Below are 20,844 nucleotides of genomic sequence, written 5' to 3' on the forward strand. Positions count from 1 at the left end.
AAACAGAGAAGGAGTTTGCCGAAAATCCTTAGTTGCCTGTAAGTAGAACTTCAGGGCACGGACCACGTCTAAATTATGCAAAAGACGTTCCTTCTTTGAAGAAGGATTAGGACATAATGATGGAACAACAATCTCTTGATTGATATTCCTGTTAGAAACAACCTTAGGTAAAAACCCAGGTTTAGTACGCAAGACTACCTTGTCTGAATGAAAGACCAGATAAGGAGAATCACAATGTAAGGCAGATAACTCAGAAACTCTTCGAGCCGAGGAAATAGCCATCAAAAACAGAACTTTCCAAGATAAAAGCTTAATATCAATGGAATGAAGGGGTTCAAACGGAACACCCTGAAGAACTTTAAGAACCAAGTTTAAGCTCCACGGAGGAGCAACAGTCTTAAACACAGGCTTAATCCTGGCCAAAGCCTGACAAAAAACCTGGACGTCTGGATTCTCTGCCAGACGCTTGTGTAAAAGAATAGACAGAGCAGAAATCTGTCCCTTGGATTCACACCAATATAAATATTTACGCCATATCTTATGGTAAATTTTTCTGGTCACAGGTTTCCGAGCCTGTATTAATGTATCAATAACCGACTCCGAGAAACCACGCTTCGATAGAATCAAGCGTTCAATCTCCATGCAGTCAGCCTCAGAGAAATTAGATTTGGATGGTTGAAAGGACCCTGAATTAGAAGGTCCTGCCTCAGAGGCAGAGACCATGGTGGACAGGACGACATGTCCACTAGGTCTGCATACCAGGTCCTGCGTGGCCACGCAGGCGCTATCAGAATCACCGATGCTCTCTCCTGTTTGATCTTGGCAATCAGTCGAGGCAGTAACGGAAAAGGTGGAAACACATAAGCCATGTTGAAAACCCAAGGGGCTGCTAGTGCATCTATCAGCACCGCTCCCGGGTCCCTGGACCTGGATCCGTAGCACGGAAGCTTGGCATTCTGGCGAGATGCCATGAGATCCAGTTCCGGTTTGCCCCAACGAAGAATTAGTTGAGCAAATATCTCCGGATGAAGTTCCCACTCCCCCGGATGAAAAGTCTGGCGACTTAGAAAGTCCGCCTCCCAGTTCTCCACGCCTGGGATGTAGATCGCTGACAGGTGGCAAGAGTGAGACTCTGCCCAGCGAATTATCTTTGAGACTTCTAACATCGCTAGGGAACTCCTGGTTCCTCCTTGATGATTGATGTAAGCTACAGTCGTGATGTTGTCCGACTGAAACCTTATGAACCTCAGTGTTGCTAACTGAGGCCAAGCTAGGAGAGCATTGAATATTGCTCTTAATCCCAGAATGTTTATTGGAAGGAGTTTCTCCTCCTGAGTCCACGATCCCTGAGCCTTTAGGGAATTCCAGACTGCGCCCCAGCCTAGTAAGCTGGCATCTGTTGTTACAATCGTCCAATCTGGTCTGTGAAAGGTCATTCCTTTGGACAGATGAACCCGAGACAACCACCAGAGAAGAGAATCCCTGGTCTCCTGGTCCAGATACAGTAAAGGGGACAGATCTGAGTAATCCCCATTCCACTGACTTAGCATGCATAATTGCAGCGGTCTGAGATGCAGGCGCGCAAATGGCACTATGTCCATTGCCGCGACCATTAAGCCGATTACTTCCATGCACTGAGCTACTGATGGGCTTGGAATGGAATGAAGGACACGGCAAGCATTTAGAAGTTTTGATAACCTGGACTCCGTCAGGTAAATCTTCATCTCTACAGAATCTATAAGAGTCCCTAGGAAGGGGACCCTTGTGAGTGGAAACAGAGAACTCTTTTCCATGTTCACTTTCCACCCATGCGACCTCAGAAATGCTAGAACTATCTCTGTATGAGACTTTGCATTTTGAAAACTTGACGCTTGTATCAGAATGTCGTCTAGGTACGGAGCCACCGCAATGCCTCGCGGTCTTAGTACCGCCAGAAGCGAACCCAGAATCTTTGTAAAAATTCTCGGAGCCGTAGCTAACCCGAAGGGAAGAGCTACAAACTGGTAATGCCTGTCTAGAAAGGCAAACCTTAGGTACCGATAATGATCTTTGTGAATCGGTATGTGAAGGTAGGCATCCTTTAAGTCCACTGTGGTCATATATTGACCCTCTTGGATCATGGGTAGGATGGTTCGAATGGTTTCCATCTTGAACGATGGAACCCTTAGGAATTTGTTTAAGATTTTTAAGTCTAAGATTGGTCTGAAGGTTCCCTCTTTTTTGGGAACCACAAACAGATTTGAGTAAAACCCTTGCCCTTGTTCCGTTCGCGGAACTGGGTGGATCACTCCCATCACTAAGAGGTCTTGTACACATTGTAGAAATGCCTCTTTCTTTACTAGGTTTGTTGATAACCTTGACAGATGAAACCTCCCTTGTGGAGGAGAAGTTTTGAAATCCAGAAGGTATCCCTGAGATATAATCTCCAACGTCCAGGGATCCTGTACATCTCTTGCCCAAGCCTGGGCAAAGAGAGAAAGTCTGCCCCCCACTAGATCCGTCTCCGGAAAGGGGGCCCTGTCTTCATGCTGTCTTAGGGGCGGAAGTAGGCTTTCTGGCCTGCTTGCCCTTGTTCCATGACTGGTTGCCTTTCCAACCTTGTCTGTAACGAGCAGTAGTTCCTTCCTGTATTGGAGCGGAGGAAGTTGATGCTGCTCCTGCCTTGAAATTACGAAAGGCACGAAAATTAGACTGTTTGGCCTTTGATTTGGCCCTGTCCTGAGGAAGGGAGTGGCCCTTACCTCCCGTAATGTCAGCAATAATTTCCTTCAAGCCGGGCCTGAATAAGGTCTGCCCTTTGAAAGGAATATTCAGTAGTTTAGATTTAGAAGTTACATCTGCTGACCAGGATTTAAGCCATAGCGCTCTGCGCGCCTGTATGGCGAATCCGGAATTCTTAGCCGTAAGTTTGGTTAAATGCACTACGGCATCCGAAACAAACGCATTAGCTAGCTTAAGCGTTCTAAGCTTGCTCAAAGTCTCATCCAATGGTGCTGTGCGAATCGCCTCTTCCAGAGACTCAAACCAGAATGCCGCTGCAGCAGTGACAGGCGCAATGCATGCAAGAGGCTGTAATATAAAACCTTGTTGAACAAACATTTTCTTAAGGTAACCCTCTAATTTTTTATCCATTGGATCTGAGAAAGCACAACTATCCTCCACCGGGATAGTGGTACGCTTGGCTAAAGTAGAAACTGCTCCCTCCACCTTAGGGACCGTCTGCCATAAGTCTCGTGTGGCAGCGTTTATAGGGAACATTTTTCTAAATATCGGAGGAGGGGAAAAGGGCACACCAGGTCTATCCCACTCCTTGCTAATAATTTCTGTAAGCCTTTTTGGTATAGGAAAAACGTCAGTACACACCGGTACCGCATAGTATTTATCCAGCCTACATAATTTCTCTGGGATTGCCACCGTGTCACAATCATTCAGAGCCGCTAACACCTCCCCTAGCAACACGCGGAGGTTCTCAAGCTTAAATTTAAAATTTGAAATTTCTGAATCCGGTCTCCCCGAATCAGAACCGTCACCCACAGAATGAAGCTCTCCGTCCTCATGTTCTGCAAATTGTGACGCAGTCTCAGACATGGCTCTCGTGTCATCGGCGCGCTCTGTCCTTAACCCAGAGCTATCGCGCTTGCCTCTTAACTCGGGCATATTGTATAATACTTCTTTCATAACATTAGCCATATCATGTAAAGTGATTTGTAAGTGCCTTGATGTACTTGGCGTCTCAATCTCACGCACCTCCCGAGCGGGAGACGAAGGTACTGACACGTGAGGAGAGTTAGACGGCATAACTTCCCCCTCGTTGTCTGGTGATAATTTCTTTATCGGTACAGATTGACTTTTATTCAAAGTAATATCAATACAATTGGTACAAATATTTCTATTGGGCTCCACATCGGCTTTTGAACATAATGAACAAGCAGATTCCTCTGTATCAGACATGTTTAAACAGACTAGCAATGAAGCTAGCAAGCTTGGAAATTACTTTCAATAAGTTTACAAGCAATATAAAAAACGCTGCAGCGCTTTTAAAAAACACAGTTGAATTAACAAAGAACTAATTCAGTTATAGTCAACAATTCTTAACGGTAAATGTATTAATTAGCAGAGGATTGCACCCATTAGCAAAAGGATGATTAACCCCTCAATACCCAAAAACGGATATCAAATTAAGATTTAACGCTTTTATCACAGTCAAACACACTGTCACAGGTCTGCTGTGACTGATTACCTCCCTCAAAAACGAATTTTGAAGACCCCTGAGCTCTCTAGAGACGTCCTGGATCAAGGAGGAAGAAGCAGGAAGACTGTGCTAGAATTTTAACTGCGCAACAAGGCGCTAAAAAAAAAAAAAGGCCCCTCCCACTCATATAACGGTTTCTATGCAGAAAAATACGTTAGCCATGTGGAAAAAAATCATGCCCAAAAAGGATTTATCACCAAAATACCTCACAAAACGAATAACATGCCAGTAAACGTTTTAAAAACAAACTTTTTCAATGTCATGCAAAGTTATCACTAAGCCTGCTACCAGTCGCTTCTACTGCAGATAAGGCTTAAGCATTATTTCAGTATTAACAGTATTTTCTCAGTCAAATTCTAGTCCCTAGAAAATAACTCAACTGTGCATACATTTATCAGCCTGATACCAGTCGCTTCTACTGCATTTAAGGCTGTACTTACATCATGTGGGTAACAGCAGTGTTTTCTTAGTCAATTCCATTCCCAGAAAATATTGTACTGCACATACCTCATTTGCGGGGGACCCCGCATGCTATTCCCATTTTCTGAAGTTACCCCACTCCTCAGAATGTCGAGAACAGCCAGTGGATCTTAGTTACGCCTGCTAAGATCATAGAAAAACGCAGGCAGATTCTTCTTCCAAATACTGCCTGAGATAGAAAAACAGCACACTCCGGTGCCATTTAAAATAACAAACTTTTGATTGAAGAATAATTAAGTAAAAACTCCAACTCCTCTCGCGACCTCCTTCTTTGTTGAGGGTTGCAAGAGAATGACTGGGTATGACATGTGAGGGGAGGAGCTATATAGCAGCTCTGCTTGGGTGATCCTCTTGCAACTTCCTGTTGGGAAGGAGAATATATCCCATAAGTAATGGATGACCCGTGGACTGAACACACTTAACAAGAGAAATCCACCTCCCAGTTCTCTACACCTGGGATATCGCTGACAGTGAGTCTCTGCCCAGCGAATTATCTTGGAGACTTCTGACATCGCTAGGGAACTCCTGGTTCCCCCTTGATGGTTGATGTAAGCCACAGTCGTGATGTTGTCCGACTGAAATCTGATGAACCTCAATGTTGCTAGCTGAGGCCAAGCCAGAAGAGCATTGAATATTGCTCTTAACTCCAGAATATTTATTGGGAGGAGTTTCTCCTCCTGAGTCCATGAACCCTGAGCCTTCAGGGAGTTTCCAGACTGCACCCCAACCTAGAAGGCTGGCATCTGTTACAATTGTCCAATCTGGTCTGCGAAAGGTCATACCCTTGGACAGATGGGCCCGAGATAACCACCAGAGAAGAGAATCTCTGGTTTCCTGAGCATGCATAATTGCAGCGGTCTGAGATGCAGGCGCGCGAATGGCACTATGTCCACCGCCGCTACCATTAAGCCGATTACTTCCATGCACTGAGCCACCGTGGGGCGCGGAATGGAGTGAAGAACACGGCAAGCATTTAGAAGTTTTGATAACCTGGACTCCGTTTTATTTCTACAGAATCTATTAGAGTCCCTAGGAAGGAAACCCTTGTGAGAGGAGATAGAGAACTCTTTTCTTCGTTCACTTTCCACCCATGCGACCTCAGGAATGCCAGAACTATCTCTGTATGAGATTTGGCAATTTAAAAGCTTGACGCCTGTATCAGGATGTCGTCCAGTTAAGGAGCCACCGCTATGCCTCGCGGTCTTAGGACCGCCAGAAGTGAGCCCAGAACCTTTGTAAAAATTCTTGGGGCTGTAGCCAACCTGAATGTAAGAGCTACAAATTGGTAATGCCTGTCTAGAAAGGCAAACCTCAGGAACTGATGATGATTCTTGTGAATCTGAATGTGAAGGTAGGCATCCTTTAAGTCCACTGTGGTCATGTACTGACCCTCTTGGATCATGGGTAAAATGGTTCGAATAGTTTCCATCTTGAATGACAGAACTCTGAGGAATTTGTTTAGGATCTTTAAATCCAAGATTGGTCTGAAGGTTCCCTCTTTTTTGGGAACCACAAACAGATTTGAATAAAACCCCTGTCCTTGTTCCGTCCGCGGAACTGGATGGATCACTCTGATTACAAGGAGATCTTGTACGCAGCTTAGGAATGCCTCTTTCTTTATCTGGATTGCAGATAATCTTGAAAGGTGAAATCTCCCTTGTGGAGGAGAAGCTTTGAAATCCAGAAGATATCCCTGAGATATGATCTCCAACGCCCAGGGATACTGAACATCTCTTGCCCACGCATGGGCGAAGAGAGAGAGTCTGCCCCCTACTAGATCCGTTGTCGGATAGGGGGCCGCTCCTTCATGCTGTCTTAGAGGCAGCAGCAGGCTTTCTGGCCTGCTTGCCCTTGTTCCAGGACTGGTTAGGTTTCCAGGCCTGCTTGGATTGAGCAAAAGTTCCCTCTTGTATTGAAGCAGAGGAAGTTGATGCTGCACCTGCCTTGAAATTTCGAAAGGCACGAAAATTAGACTGTTTGGCCTTTGATTTGGCCCTGTCCTGAGGAAGGGTATGACCCTTACCTCCAGTAATGTCAGCAATAATTTCTTTCAAACCAGGCCCGAATAAGGTCTGCCCCTTGAAAGGAATGTTGAGTAATTTAGACTTTGAAGTCACATCAGCTGACCAGGATTTGAGCCATAGCGCCCTACGCGCCTGGATGGCGAATCCGGAATTCTTAGCCGTTAGTTTAGTCAAATGAACAATGGCATCAGAAACAAATGAGTTAGCTAGCTTAAGAGTTCTAAGCTTGTCAACAATTTCAGTCAATGGAGCTGTATGGATGGCCTCTTCCAGGGCCTCCAAACCAGAATGCCGCCGCAGCAGTGACAGGCGCAATGCATGCAAGGGGCTGTAAAATAAAACCTTGTTGAATAAACATTTTCTTAAGGTAACCCTCTAATTTTTTTATCCATTGGATCTGAAAAACCGGGATAGTGGTACGCTTTGCTAAAGTAGAAACTGCTCCCTCCACCTTAGGGACAGTCTGCCATAAGTCCCGTGTAGTGGCATCTATTGGAAACATTTTTCTAAATATAGGAGGTGGGGAAAAGGGCACACCGGGCCTATCCCACTCCTTACTAATAATTTCTGTAAGCCTTTTAGGTATTGGAAAAACATAATTTATGTAAGAACTTACCTGATAAATTCATTTCTTTCATATTAGCAAGAGTCCATGAGCTAGTGACGTATGGGATATACATTCCTACCAGGAAGGGCAAAGTTTCCCAAACCTTAAAATGCCTATAAATACACCCCTCACCACACCCACAAATCAGTTTAACGAATAGCCAAGAAGTGGGGTGATAAGAAAAAAGTGCGAAAGCATAAAAAATAAGGAATTGGAATAATTGTGCTTTATACAAAAAAATCATAACCACCACAAAAAAAGGGTGGGCCTCATGGACTCTTGCTAATATGAAAGAAATGAATTTATCAGGTAAGTTCTTACATAAATTATGTTTTCTTTCATGTAATTAGCAAGAGTCCATGAGCTAGTGACGTATGGGATAATGACTACCCAAGATGTGTATCTTTCCACGCAAGAGTCACTAGAGAGGGAGGGATAAAATAAAGACAGCCAATTCCTGCTGAAAATAATCCACACCCAAAATAAAGTTTAATGAAAACATAAGCAGAAGATTCAAACTGAAACCGCTGCCTGAAGTACTTTTCTACCAAAAACTGCTTCAGAAGAAGAAAACACATCAAAATGGTAGAATTTAGTAAAAATATGCAAAGAGGACCAAGTTGCTGCTTTGCAAATCTGATCAATCGAAGCTTCATTCCTAAACGCCCAGGAAGTAGAAACTGACCTAGTAGAATGAGCTGTAATCCTTTGAGGCGGAGTTTTACCCGACTCGACATAGGCATGATGAATTAAAGATTTCAACCAAGATGCCAAAGAAATGGCAGAAGCTTTCTGGCCTTTTCTAGAACCGGAAAAGATGACAAATAGACTAGAAGTCTTTCGGAAAGACTTAGTAGCTTCAACATAATATTTCAAAGCTCTAACAACATCCAAAGAATGCAATGATTTCTCCTAAGAATTCTTAGGATTAGGACAGAATGAAGGAACCACTATTTGTCTACTAATGTTGTTAGAATTCACAACCTTAGGTAAAAATTCAAAAGAAGTTCGCAACACCGCCTTATCCTGATGAAAAATCAGAAAAGGAGACTCACAAGAAAGAGCAGATAATTCAGAGACTCTTCTGGCAGAAGAGATGGCCAAAAGAAACAAAACTTTCCAAGAAAGAAGTTTAATGTCCAATGAATGCATGGGTTCAAAAGGAGGAGCTAGAAGAGCCCCCAGAACCAAATTCAAACTCCAAGGAGGAGAAATTGACTTAATGACAGGTTTTATACGAACCAAGTCTTGTACAAAACAATGAAAATCAGGAAGATTAGCAATCTTTCTGTGAAAAAGAACAGAAAGAGCAGAGATTTGTCCTGTCAAGGAACTTGCGGACAAACCTTTATCTAAACCATCCTGAAGAAACTGTAAAATTCGCGGAATTCTAAAAGAATGCCAGGAATAATGATGAGAAGACACCAAGAAATATAAGTCTTCCAGACTCTATAATATATCTCTCTAGATACAGATTTACGAGCCTGTAACATAGTATTAATCACAGAGTCAGAGAAACCTCTTTGACCAAGAATCAAGCGTTCAATCTCCATACCTATAAATTTAAGGATTTGAGATCCTGATGGAAAAAAAGGACCTTGCGACAGAAGGTCTGGTCTTAACAGAAGAGTCCACGGTTGGCAAGAAGCCATCCGAACAAGATCCGTATACCAAAACCTGTGAGGCCATGCTGGAGCTACCAGCAGAACAAACGAGCATTCCTTCAGAATCTTGGAGATTACTCTTGGAAGAAGAACTAGAGGCGGAAAGATATAGGCAGGATGATACTTCCAAGGAAGTGATAATGCATTCACTGCCTCCGCCTGAGGATCCCGGGATCTGAACAGATACCTGGGAAGTTTCTTGTTTAGATGAGAAGCCATCAGATCTATTTCTGGAAGTTCCCACATTTGAACAATCTGAAGAAATACCTCTGGGTGAAGAGACCATTCGCCCGGATGTAACGTTTGGCGACTGAGATAATCCGCTTCCCAATTGTCTATAACTGGTAAATGAACCGCAGAGATTAGACAGGAGCTGGATTCCGCCCAAACCAGAATTCGAGATACTTCTTTCATAGCCAGAGGACTGTGAGTCCCTCCTTGATGATTGATGTATGCCACAGTTGTGACATTGTCTGTCTGAAAACAAATGAACAACTCTCTCTTCAGAAAAAAAAATTTGCGCCAAAAAAGTCAGCGCCAAGAATGACGCAATAAAATGAAGCATTTTCAGCCCCCGCGAGCCTAACAGCCCACAGGGAAAAAGTCAAATTTTTAAGGTAAGAAAAAATGATTGATTCAAATGCATTATCCCAAATATGAAACTGACTGTCTGAAAAATGAGGAATGTTGAACATCCTGAGTCAAGGCAAATAAATGTTTGAATACATATATTTAGAACTTTATAAAAAAGTGCCCAACCATAGCTTAGAGTGTCACAGAAAATAAGACTTACTTACCCCAGGACACTCATCTACATGTTGTAGAAAGCCAAACCAGTGCTGAAACGAAAATCAGCAGAGGTAATGGTATATATATATATATATATAAGAGTATATCGTCGATCTGAAAAGGGAGGTAAGAGATGAATCTCTACGACCGATAACAGAGAACCTATGAAATAGACCCCGTAGAAGGAGATCATTGCATTCAAATAGGTAATACTCTCCTCACATCCCTCTGACATTCACTGCACGCTGAGAGGAAAACCGGGCTCCAACCTGCTGCGGAGCGCATATCAACGTAGAATCTAGCACAAACTTACTTCACCACCTCCATAGGAGGCAAAGTTTGTAAAACTGATTTGTGGGTGTGGTGAGGGGTGTATTTATAGGCATTTTAAAGTTTGGGAAACTTTGCCCCTCCTGGTAGGAATGTATATCCCATACGTCACTAGCTCATGGACTCTTGCTAATTACATGAAAGAAAACATCAGTACTCACCGGCACTGCATAGTATTTATCCAGCCTACACAATTTCTCTGGCACTGCAATTGTGTCACAGTCATTCAGAGCAGCTAATACCTCCCCAAGCAATACACGGAGGTTCTCAAGCTTAAATTTAAAATTAGAAATCTCTGAATCAGGTCTCCCCGATTCAGAGACGTCACCCACAGACTGAAGCTCTCCGTCCTCAGGTTCTGCATATTGTGACGCAGTATCAGACAAGGCTCTTACAGCATCTACGCGCTCTGTATCTCGTCTAACCCAAGAGCTATCGCGCTTGCCTCTCAATTCAGGCAATCTGGATAATACCTCTGACAGGGTATTATTCATGATTGCAGCCATGTCCTGCAAAGTAATCGCTATGGGCGTCCCTGATGTACTTGGCGCCATATTAGCGTGTGTCCCTTGAGCGGGAGGCGAAGGGTCCGACACGTGGGGAGAGTTAGTCGGCATAACTTCCCCCTCGACAGACCCCTCTGGTGACAATTCTTTTATAGATAAAGACTGATCTTTACTGTTTAAGGTGAAATCAATACATTTAGTACACATTCTCCTATGGGGTTCTACCATGGCTTTTAAACATAATGAACAAGTATCCTCTGTTTCAGACATGTTTGTACAGACTAGCAATGAGACTAGCAAGCTTGGAAAACACTTTAAAGCAAGTTAACAAGCAATATAAAAAACGTTACTGTGCCTTTAAGAGAAACAAATTTTGACAAAATTTGAAATAACAGTGAAAAAAGGCAGTTACACTAACAAAATTTTTACAGTGTATGTAACAAGTCAGCAGAGCATTGCACCCACTTGCAAATGGATGATTAACCCCTTAATAACAAAAACAGAATAATAAATGACAAAAACGTTTTTTTAAACACAGTCACAACTGCCACAGTCTACTGTGGTTGTTACCCTCCTCAAACACGACTTTGAAGCCTTTTGAGCCCTTCAGAGATGTCCTGTATCATGCAGAGGGAAGCTGAATGTCTCTGTCAGTATTTTTAGCTGCACAGAAAAGCACTAAAATAGGCCCTTCCCACTCATATTACAACAGTGGAAAGCCTCAGGAAACTGTTTCTAGGCAAAAATCAAGCCAGCCATGTGGAAAAAAACTAGGCCCCAATATGTTTTGTCACCAAACATATATAAAAACGATTAAACATGCCAGCAAACGTTTTATATTGAACTTTTATAAGAGTATGTATCTCTGTTAATAAGCCTGATAGCAGTCGCTATCACTGCATTTAAGGCTTAACTTACATTAATCCGGTATCAGCAGCATTTTTCTAGCAAATTCCATCCCTAGAAAAATATTAACTGCACATACCTTATTGCAGGAATCCTGCACGCCATTCCCCCTCTGAAGTTACCTCACTCCTCAGAATATGTGAGAACGGCAGTGGATCTTAGTTACTTCTGCTAAGATCATAGAAATCACAGGCAGATTCTTCTTCTAATGCTGCCTGAGATGAAACAGTACACTCCGGTACCATTTAAAAATAACAAACTTTTGATTGAAGTTAAAAAACTAACTATAATACACCACTCTCCTCTTACTACGTCCATCTTTGTTGAGAGTTGCAAGAGAATGACTGGATATGGCAGTGAGGGGAGGAGCTATATAGCAGCTCTGCTGTGGGTGATCCTCTTGCAACTTCCTGTTGGGAAGGAGAATATCCCACAAGTAATGGATGATCCGTGGACTGGATACACTTAACAAGAGAAAGAATAGACAAAGCAGAGATCTGTCCCTTTGAGGAACTAGCAGACAATCCTTTCTCCAATCCCTCCTGGAGAAAAGATAATATTCTAGGAATCCTGACCTTACTCCATGAGTAACCCTTGGATTCAAACCAATGAAGATATTTACACCATATCTTATGATAGATTTTCCTGGTGACAGGTTTTCGAGCCTGAATTAAGGTATCAATGACCGACTCAGAAAAACCACGCTTTGATAGAATCAAGCGTTCAATCTCCAAGCAGTCAGACGCAGAGAAATTAGATTTGGATGTTTGAAAGGACCTTGAAGTAGAAGGTCCTGTCTCAGCGGCAGAGTCCATGGTGGAAAGGATGACATGTCCACCAGATCTGCATACCAAGTCCTGCGTGGCCACGCAGGAGTTATCAAAATCACCGAAGCTCTCTCCTGCTTGATCTTGGCAATCAGACGAGGGAGCAGAGGAAACGGTGGAAACACATAAGCCAGGCTGAAGGACCAGGGCACTGCTAGAGCATCTATCAGCACTGCCTAGGGATCCCTGGACCTGGACCCGTAACAAGGAAGCTTGGCGTTCTGACGAGATGCCATGAGATCCAGTTCTGGTTTGCCCCATAGATGAATCAACTGGGCAAATACCTCCGGAGGGAGTTCCCACTCCCCCGGATGAAAAGTCTGCCGACTTAAAAAATCTGCCTTCCAGTTCTCTACTCCTGGGATATGGATAGGTGAGAGATGGCAAGAGTGAACCTCTGCCCATAGAATTATCTTTGAAACCTCCAACATCGCCAGGGGGCTCTTTGTCCGACTGAAATCTGATGAACCTGACCGCAGCTAGCTGTGGCCAAGCCTGAAGAGCATTGAATATCGCTCTTAGTTCCAGAATGTTTATCGGAAGGAGGGCTTCCTCCTGAGTCCACAAACCCTGAGCCTTCAGGCAGTTCCAGACTGCGCCTCAGCCCAGAAGGCTGGCATCTGTCGTCACTATAGTCCATTCTGGCCTGCGGAAGCTCATTCCCCTGGACAGATGGACCCGAGATAGCCACCAGAGAAGAAAATCTCTGGTCTCTTGATCCAGATTTAGCAGAGGGGACAAATCTGTGTAATCCCCATTCCACTGATTGAGCATGCAAAGTTGCAGTGGTCTGAGATGTAGGCGGGCAAACGGAACTATGTCCATTGCTGCTACCATTAAGCCGATTACTTCCATACACTGAGCCACTGACGGCTGAGAAGTGGAATAAAGAGCACGGCAGGAAGTTAGAAGCTTTGACAACCTGACCTCTGTCAGAAAAATCTTCATTTCTACTGAATCTATCAGAGTTCCTAGGAAGGAAACTCTTGTGAGAGGGGAGAGAGAACTCTTTTCACCACATCTCTCTTGATACTTCCTTTCTTGTCGAGAGCTGCAAGAGAATGACTGGGTGTGGCAGTTAAGGGAGGAGCTATATAGACAGCTCTGCTGTGGGTGTCCTCTTGCAGCTTCCTGTTGGGAAGGAGAATATCCCACAAGTAATGGATGAACCCGTGGACTGGATACACCTTTACAAGAGAAAGGGCATGTGTGTGTACCATTTACATGAATCGGAGGGTGAGTGAAAAGAAAAAAGGGCATGTGTGTGTATCATTTACATGAATCGGAGGGTGAGAGAGAAGGGAAGCGAGGGCATGTGTGTTTACCATTCACATGAAGCAGAGGGTGAGAGAGGGCATGCGTGTGTACAATTCACATGAAGCAGAGGGTGAGAGAGGGCATGCGTGTGTGTGTGTACTATTCACATGAAGCAGAGGGTGAGAGAAGGCATGCGTGTGTACCATTCACATGAAGCAGAGGGTGAGAGAGGGCATGTGTGTGTACCATTCACATGAAGCAGAGGGTGAGAGAGAAGGGAAGAGAGGGTGTGTGTGTACCATTTACATGAAGCAGAGGGTGAGAGAGAAGGGAAGAGAGGGAGTGTGTGTAACATTCACATGAAACAGAGGGTGAGAGAGGGCATGCGTGTGTGCCATTCACATGAAGCAGAGGGTGAGAGAGAAGGGAAGAGAGGGCGTGTGTGTGTGCCATTTACATGAAGCGGAGGGTAAGAGAGAAGGGAAGAGAGGGCGTGTGTGTAATATTTACATGAAGCAGAGGGTGAGAGAGAAGGGAAGAGAGGGTGTGTGTGTACCATTTACATGAAGCAGAGGGTGAGAGAGAAGGGAAGAGAGGGCATGTGTGTACCATTTACATGAAGCAGAGGGTGAGAAAGAAGGAAAGAGAGGGTGTGTGTGTGTACCATTTACATGAAGTAGAGGGTGAGAGAGAAGGGAAGAGAGGGCGTGTGTGTGTACCATTTACATGAAGCAGAGGGTGAGAGAGAAGAGAAGAGAGGGCATGTGTGTACCATTTACATGAAGCAGAGGGTGAGAGGGAAGGGAAGAGAGGGTGTGTGTGTACCATTTACATGAAGCAGAGGGTGAGAGAGAAGGGAAGAGAGGGCGTGTGTGTGTGTGTACCATTTACATGAAGCAGAGGGTGAGAGAGAAGGGAAGAGAGGGCGTGTGTACCATTTACATGAAGCAGAGGGTGAGAGAGAAGGGAAGAGAGGGCAGGTGTGTACCATTTACATGAAGCAGAGAGTGAGAGAGAAGGGAAGAGAGGGCGTGTGTGTGTACCATTTACATGAAGCAGAGGGTGAGAGAGAAGGGAAGAGAGGGCGTGTGTGTACCATTTACATGAAGCAGAGGGTGAGAGAGAAGGGAAGAGAGGGCGTGTGTACCATTTACATGAAGCAGAGGGTGAGAGAGAAGGGAAGAGAGGGCGTGTGTACCATTTACATGAAGCAGAGGGTGAGAGAGAAGGGAAGAGAGAGGGTGTGTGTGTGTACCATTTACATGAAGCAGAGGGTGAGAGAGAAGGGAAGAGAGAGGGTGTGTGTGTGTACCATTTACATGAAGCAGAGGGTGAGAGAGAAGGGAAGAGAGAGGGTGTGTGTGTACCATTTACATGAAGCAGAGGGTGAGAGAGAAGGGAAGAGAGGGTGTGTGTGTGTACCATTTACATGAAGCAGAGGGTGAGACAGAAGGGAAGAGAGGGCGTGTGTGTACCATTTACATGAAGCAGAGGGTGAGAGAGAAGAGAAGAGAGGGCGTGTGTGTACCATTTACATGAAGCAGAGGGTGAGAGAGAAGAGAAGAGAGGGCGTGTGTGTACCATTTACATGAAGCAGAGGGTGAGAGAGAAGGGAAGAGAGGACGTGTGTGTACCATTTACATGAAGCAGAGGGTGAGAGAGAAGGGAAGAGAGGACGTGTGTGTACCATTTACATGAAGCAGAGGGTGAGAGAGAAGGGAAGAGAGGGCGTGTGTGTACCATTTACATGAAGCAGAGGGTGAGAGAGAAGGGAAGAGAGGGCGTGTGTGTGTACCATTTACATGAAGCAGAGGGTGAGAGAGAAGGGAAGAGAGGGCGTGTGTACCATTTACATGAAGCAGAGGGTGAGAGAGAAGGGAAGAGAGGGCAGGTGTGTACCATTTACATGAAGCAGAGAGTGAGAGAGAAGGGAAGAGAGGGCGTGTGTGTGTACCATTTACATGAAGCAGAGGGTGAGAGAGAAGGGAAGAGAGGGCGTGTGTGTACCATTTACATGAAGCAGAGGGTGAGAGAGAAGGGAAGAGAGGGCGTGTGTACCATTTACATGAAGCAGAGTGTGAGAGAGAAGGGAAGAGAGGGCGTGTGTACCATTTACATGAAGCAGAGGGTGAGAGAGAAGGGAAGAGAGAGGGTGTGTGTGTGTACCATTTACATGAAGCAGAGGGTGAGAGAGAAGGGAAGAGAGAGGGTGTGTGTGTGTACCATTTACATGAAGCAGAGGGTGAGAGAGAAGGGAAGAGAGAGGGTGTGTGTGTACCATTTACATGAAGCAGAGGGTGAGAGAGAAGGGAAGAGAGGGTGTGTGTGTGTACCATTTACATGAAGCAGAGGGTGAGACAGAAGGGAAGAGAGGGCGTGTGTGTACCATTTACATGAAGCAGAGGGTGAGAGAGAAGAGAAGAGAGGGCGTGTGTGTACCATTTACATGAAGCAGAGGGTGAGAGAGAAGAGAAGAGAGGGCGTGTGTGTACCATTTACATGAAGCAGAGGGTGAGAGAGAAGGGAAGAGAGGACGTGTGTGTACCATTTACATGAAGCAGAGGGTGAGAGAGAAGGGAAGAGAGGACGTGTGTGTACCATTTACATGAAGCAGAGGGTGAGAGAGAAGGGAAGAGAGGGCGTGTGTGTACCATTTACATGAAGCAGAGGGTGAGAGAGAAGGGAAGAGAGGGCGTGTGTGTGTACCATTTACATGAAGCAGAGGGTGAGAGAGAAGGGAAGAGAGGGCGTGTGTGTGTACCATTTACATGAAGCAGAGGGTGAGAGAGAAGGGAAGAGAGGGTGTGTGTGTGTACCATTTACATGAATCAGAGGGTGAGAGAGAAGGGAAGAGAGGGCATGTGTGTGTACCATTTACATGAAGCAGAGGGTGAGAGAGAAGGGAAGAGAGGGTGTGTGTGTGTACCATTTACATGAAGCAGAGGGTGAGAGAGAAGGGAAGAGAGGGCGTGTGTGTACCATTTACATGACGTAGAGGGTGAGAGGGAAGGGAAGAGAGGGTGTGTGTACCATTTACATGAAGCAGAGGGTGAGAGAGAAAGGAAGAGAGGGCGTGTGTGTGTACCATTTACATGAAGCAGAGGGTGAGAGAGAAGGGCAGAGAGGGTGTGTGTGTACCATTTACATGAAGCAGAGGGTGAGAGAGAAGGGAAGAGAGGGCGTGTGTGTAATATTTACATGAAGCAGAGGGTGAGAGAGAAGGGAAGAGAGGGTGTGTGTGTGTACCATTTACATGAATCAGAGGGTGAGAGAGAAGGGAAGAGAGGGCGTGTGTGTAATATTTACATGAAGCAGAGGGTGAGAGAGAAGGGAAGAGAGGGTGTGTGTGTGTACCATTTACATGAATCAGAGGGTGAGAGAGAAGGGAAGAGAGGGTGTGTGTGTGTACCATTTACATGAATCAGAGGGTGAGAGAGAAGAGAGGGCATGTGTGTGTACCATTTACATGAAGCAGAGGGTGAGAGAGAAGGGAAGAGAGGGCGTGTGTGTGTACCATTTACATGTAGCAGAGGGTGAGAGAGAAGGGAAGAGAGGGTGTGTGTGTGTGTACCATTTACATGAATCAGAGGGTGAGAGAGAAGGGAAGAGAGGGTGTGTGTGTACCATTTACATGAAGCAGAGGGTGAGAGAGAAGAGAGGGCATGTGTGTGTACCATTTACATGAAGCAGAGGGTGAGAGAGAAGGGAAGAGAGGGCGTGTGTGTACCATTTGCATGAAGCAGAGGGTGAGAGAGAAGAGAAGAGAGGGTGTGTGTGTGTACCATTTACATGAAGCAGAGGGTGAGAGGGAAGGGAAGAGAGGGTGTGTGTGTACCATTTACATGAAGCAGAGGGTGAGAGTGAAGGGAAGAGAGGGCGTGTGTGTGTACCATTTACATGAAGCAGAGGGTGAGAGAGAAGGGAAGAGAGGGCGTGTGTGTGTACTATTTACATGAAGCAGAGGGTGAGAGAGAAGGGAAGAGAGGGTGTGTGTGTACCATTTACATGAAGCAGAGGGTGAGAGAGAAGGGAAGAGAGGGTGTGTGTGTGTGTACCATTTACATGAAGCAGAGGGTGAGAGAGAAGGGAAGAGAGGGTGTGTGTGTACCATTTACATGAAGCAGAGGGTGAGAGAGAAGATAATACAAAGTAAGGATGTGAACCAAATAGATTTTATTATTACAATCCGTCTGTACTGAGGCTCATCATTTACATAGGGGGAAAACATTTTAGAATGTGAGTTTTCTAACTGTGAAGCTTATACCATAGATCACTCACCTACAAATACATCTGATGGCTGAATATTCTGTTCTCCATGTGATCCTGTGTCTAGATGTTCATCACTGTGACCTGTTAGTTGTAATAAAGAATAAAATGAGTTTATTGGTTAAATGGATTTAAGTGCAGTTATCTCACACAATCTGATTACACAGTAATATTACACAACACATCAGTATTTGAAAACATTAATCGTAGCTTGTGCCATAGATCTGTTACCTGCAGAGACGTCTGATGGGGTCTCCACAGGCTGAATATTCTGTACAAGTTCTCTACATGATCCTGTGTCTAGATTTTCATCTCTGTGACCTGTTAATTCTAAAAAAGAATACAACCAGTTTATTTTGTTAAATCAATATGAAACAATTTTTGTTGCATCTAAATGTATTCAATTAAGAACAAAACATCTGTTACTTTTGCACTTATACATTTACATATATAAATGAATATATAATTGATTTAACAATAATTCCTCTTGACCCTTTAACTGTGTTTTTGTTTTTTGTTTTTATTGTGTGTGGTGAATACTGTACATTTTTTTTTTCTTTTTTTTTTCTTTTTCAAAGAGCTTTATTAAACATTTAATCAGAGTTACAAACTTGGTTTTGGTTACATTGTGAGCTGATACAACAAACAGCATAGGCATTAAACAGTACCATACATGGCTTACAAAATGACAATATATCAAGTTTGTGAGTTCTAAGAGCTCTGAGTTGTTTTCGTTGAGTGGCCCTTACCAACTCTAGGAGTAGATTAAACAGCCTCTTTTGGACTGGATTCGAAATATCATACAATTGTGTTTAGTCGGTGAGGGTTTAACAAGAATTATCCATTGCCTTCTTATTTATAACATTAAAAAAAAACACTTATATCATCATCGTCAGCGTTAGAAGTACATGAAATTTAATGGTCTTGGGAGAGGGAAGGGAGAAAAAGGGGGGAGGGACGGCTGAGTCAACTCCACAGTGAAAGTATTTATGCAGTATACCTAATGTGTCAGTCATACAGTCAATTTTACAATGGTTCACCCTTTGCCCGGACGTTAACGTATAACACCCATCTAGTCATGTTGTGTTTCTAAAATAGTCAGTCATCTTTGTGTGTGTTCCAGCGCATTAGCATATATTCGTGTTGGTCCAGTTTGCCTATGCTAAAGTAGTGATAACTCTCCAAAAGGAGTAAGTTATCAACCTGTTGCTTCCATGTCGTTAGATTTGGGGCGTCCGCGGTCTTCCACCTTTGCGGTACCAGAGATTTGGCGCTATTAAGCATGATGTATAGGAGGTTTTGTTTTATATCATCTTTAAGGTTCGGTAGGCCATGAAACAGCAATATTCCTGGGTTTCTATTTATGTGTGAATTCAGTGTTTTGTTTATGTGATCTATAACTTCACTCCAGAATGTTTCTAGCTTCTCACATCCCCACCACACATGGAGCATATCTGCGGGCTCTCCACATCCTCTCCAACATCTACCGTTAGTCTGTTTGTACATTTTTTGTAGTCTTACCGGAGTGAGGTAACACCGAGACATAAATTTAAAGTTAGTTTCCTGTATTTTGGCCGAGACTGAGGCTTTTTTGTGATTGCGGAATATCCGCAACCACTCCTCATTTGATATATCTATATTTAGTTCTCTGACCCACTTGTGACAGTATGAAGGTAGTTGCCCTCCCACGGGATTTAGGAGCATCTTATATAGTGAAGATATGAGATGGCGAGGGGGAAGTGTAGATGTACATATGGTTTCAAAGTGTGTGAGCTGTCGTCTTAGGTGTGATTGTATTTTATGAGAATTTACATAGTGGGATAATTGAGCATGAGTATACCAGGAGAGTGGGTGTTCCCCCATTATCTTTACAAAGTCTGTCAGTGTCAACATCCTACCCTCACTCACTACTGTATTAAGAATATAGTCTCTCAGATGTGTTGGGCTACTCGGGGCTGGCTTGGTTTTAACTGTGAAATTGAGTTCGGGGTTCCCCAACAGTGGGGTCAATGGCCCCGGTCTTGATGATATGTGAGTACTGGTGTTTATCAATGCATCCCAATTCTGGAACACCTCGTCCATCAATGGATATCTACTTATTGTCAAGGATCTCTGATTAGTGTGTAACCAAGCCTGTCCTCCCATGTTCTCAACCTGCAAAATGTTTCTGTCTAATTCAATCCATTGTTTAGAAACTGCATTATGGCTCCATTCCACCACCCTCTGTAATAACACTGCCATCCTATAGGAGCTTATATTTGGCAGACCCAGTCCTACCCTCTCTCTCAGAAGGTATAACGTTTTCCTAGGTACTCTAGGTTTGATACCTCCCCATATGAATTTTTCAATGTTGCCCTGTAATTGGTTTAAATAATCTTTTGGCAAGGGTATAGGGAGGGCCTGAAGAACGTATAGAATACGTGGAAGCACATTCATTTTTATTGTGTGGATCCTGCCCAGCCAAGACAATGGTTTACTTTTCCATCTAGAAAGATCATTCGTGATTTCCTTAAGTAGAGTAATGTAGTTTTTAGAGTACAGATCTCCAAACTGCTGTGTGATGTGTATACCCAGGTATTTAATTTGAGTGTGCTGTACTTTAATGGGGCATTGGGACTTGATATTCTCTATAACTATTTTAGGGGCGTTTACGTTGATCAACTCTGATTTAGTTAAATTTAGATGGAAGTTTGATACCTTTCCATACTCTTTGAAGGTATCAAGAAGCGGGGGCAGGGAGTTATTTATTTTAGTTAATGTCAATAGAATATCGTCGGCATACATTGCCAATTTGTATTCTCTGTTTTTTGTTTGTATGCTGCTTATTTCTTTTTGTGACCTAATCCTGCATGCCAGAACCTCAATGGACACTGCGAACAGTAGTGGTGACAGAGGGCATCCCTGTCTGGTTCCGTTTTTGATGTTAAAGGGTTCAG

At 44.0% G+C, this 20,844-nt stretch overlaps 1 long non-coding RNA gene across 1 annotated transcript; it reads right to left on the bottom strand.

Moving 5' to 3' along the window:
- Positions 1 to 17,792: 17,792 nt before the first annotated feature.
- Positions 17,793 to 18,311, bottom strand: LOC128643772 (uncharacterized). The gene is made up of 2 exons (XR_008399880.1): positions 18,140 to 18,311; positions 17,793 to 17,992 (listed from the first exon to the last, which is right to left on the bottom strand). It is a non-coding gene; the product is annotated as an uncharacterized LOC128643772 (long non-coding RNA).
- Between the last annotated feature and the right edge of the window lie 2,533 nt (positions 18,312 to 20,844).

The sequence above is a fragment of the Bombina bombina genome, unplaced genomic scaffold, assembly GCF_027579735.1.
Source record: "Bombina bombina isolate aBomBom1 unplaced genomic scaffold, aBomBom1.pri scaffold_1568, whole genome shotgun sequence".
In the NCBI taxonomy this organism is placed as follows: Eukaryota; Metazoa; Chordata; class Amphibia; order Anura; family Bombinatoridae; genus Bombina; species Bombina bombina.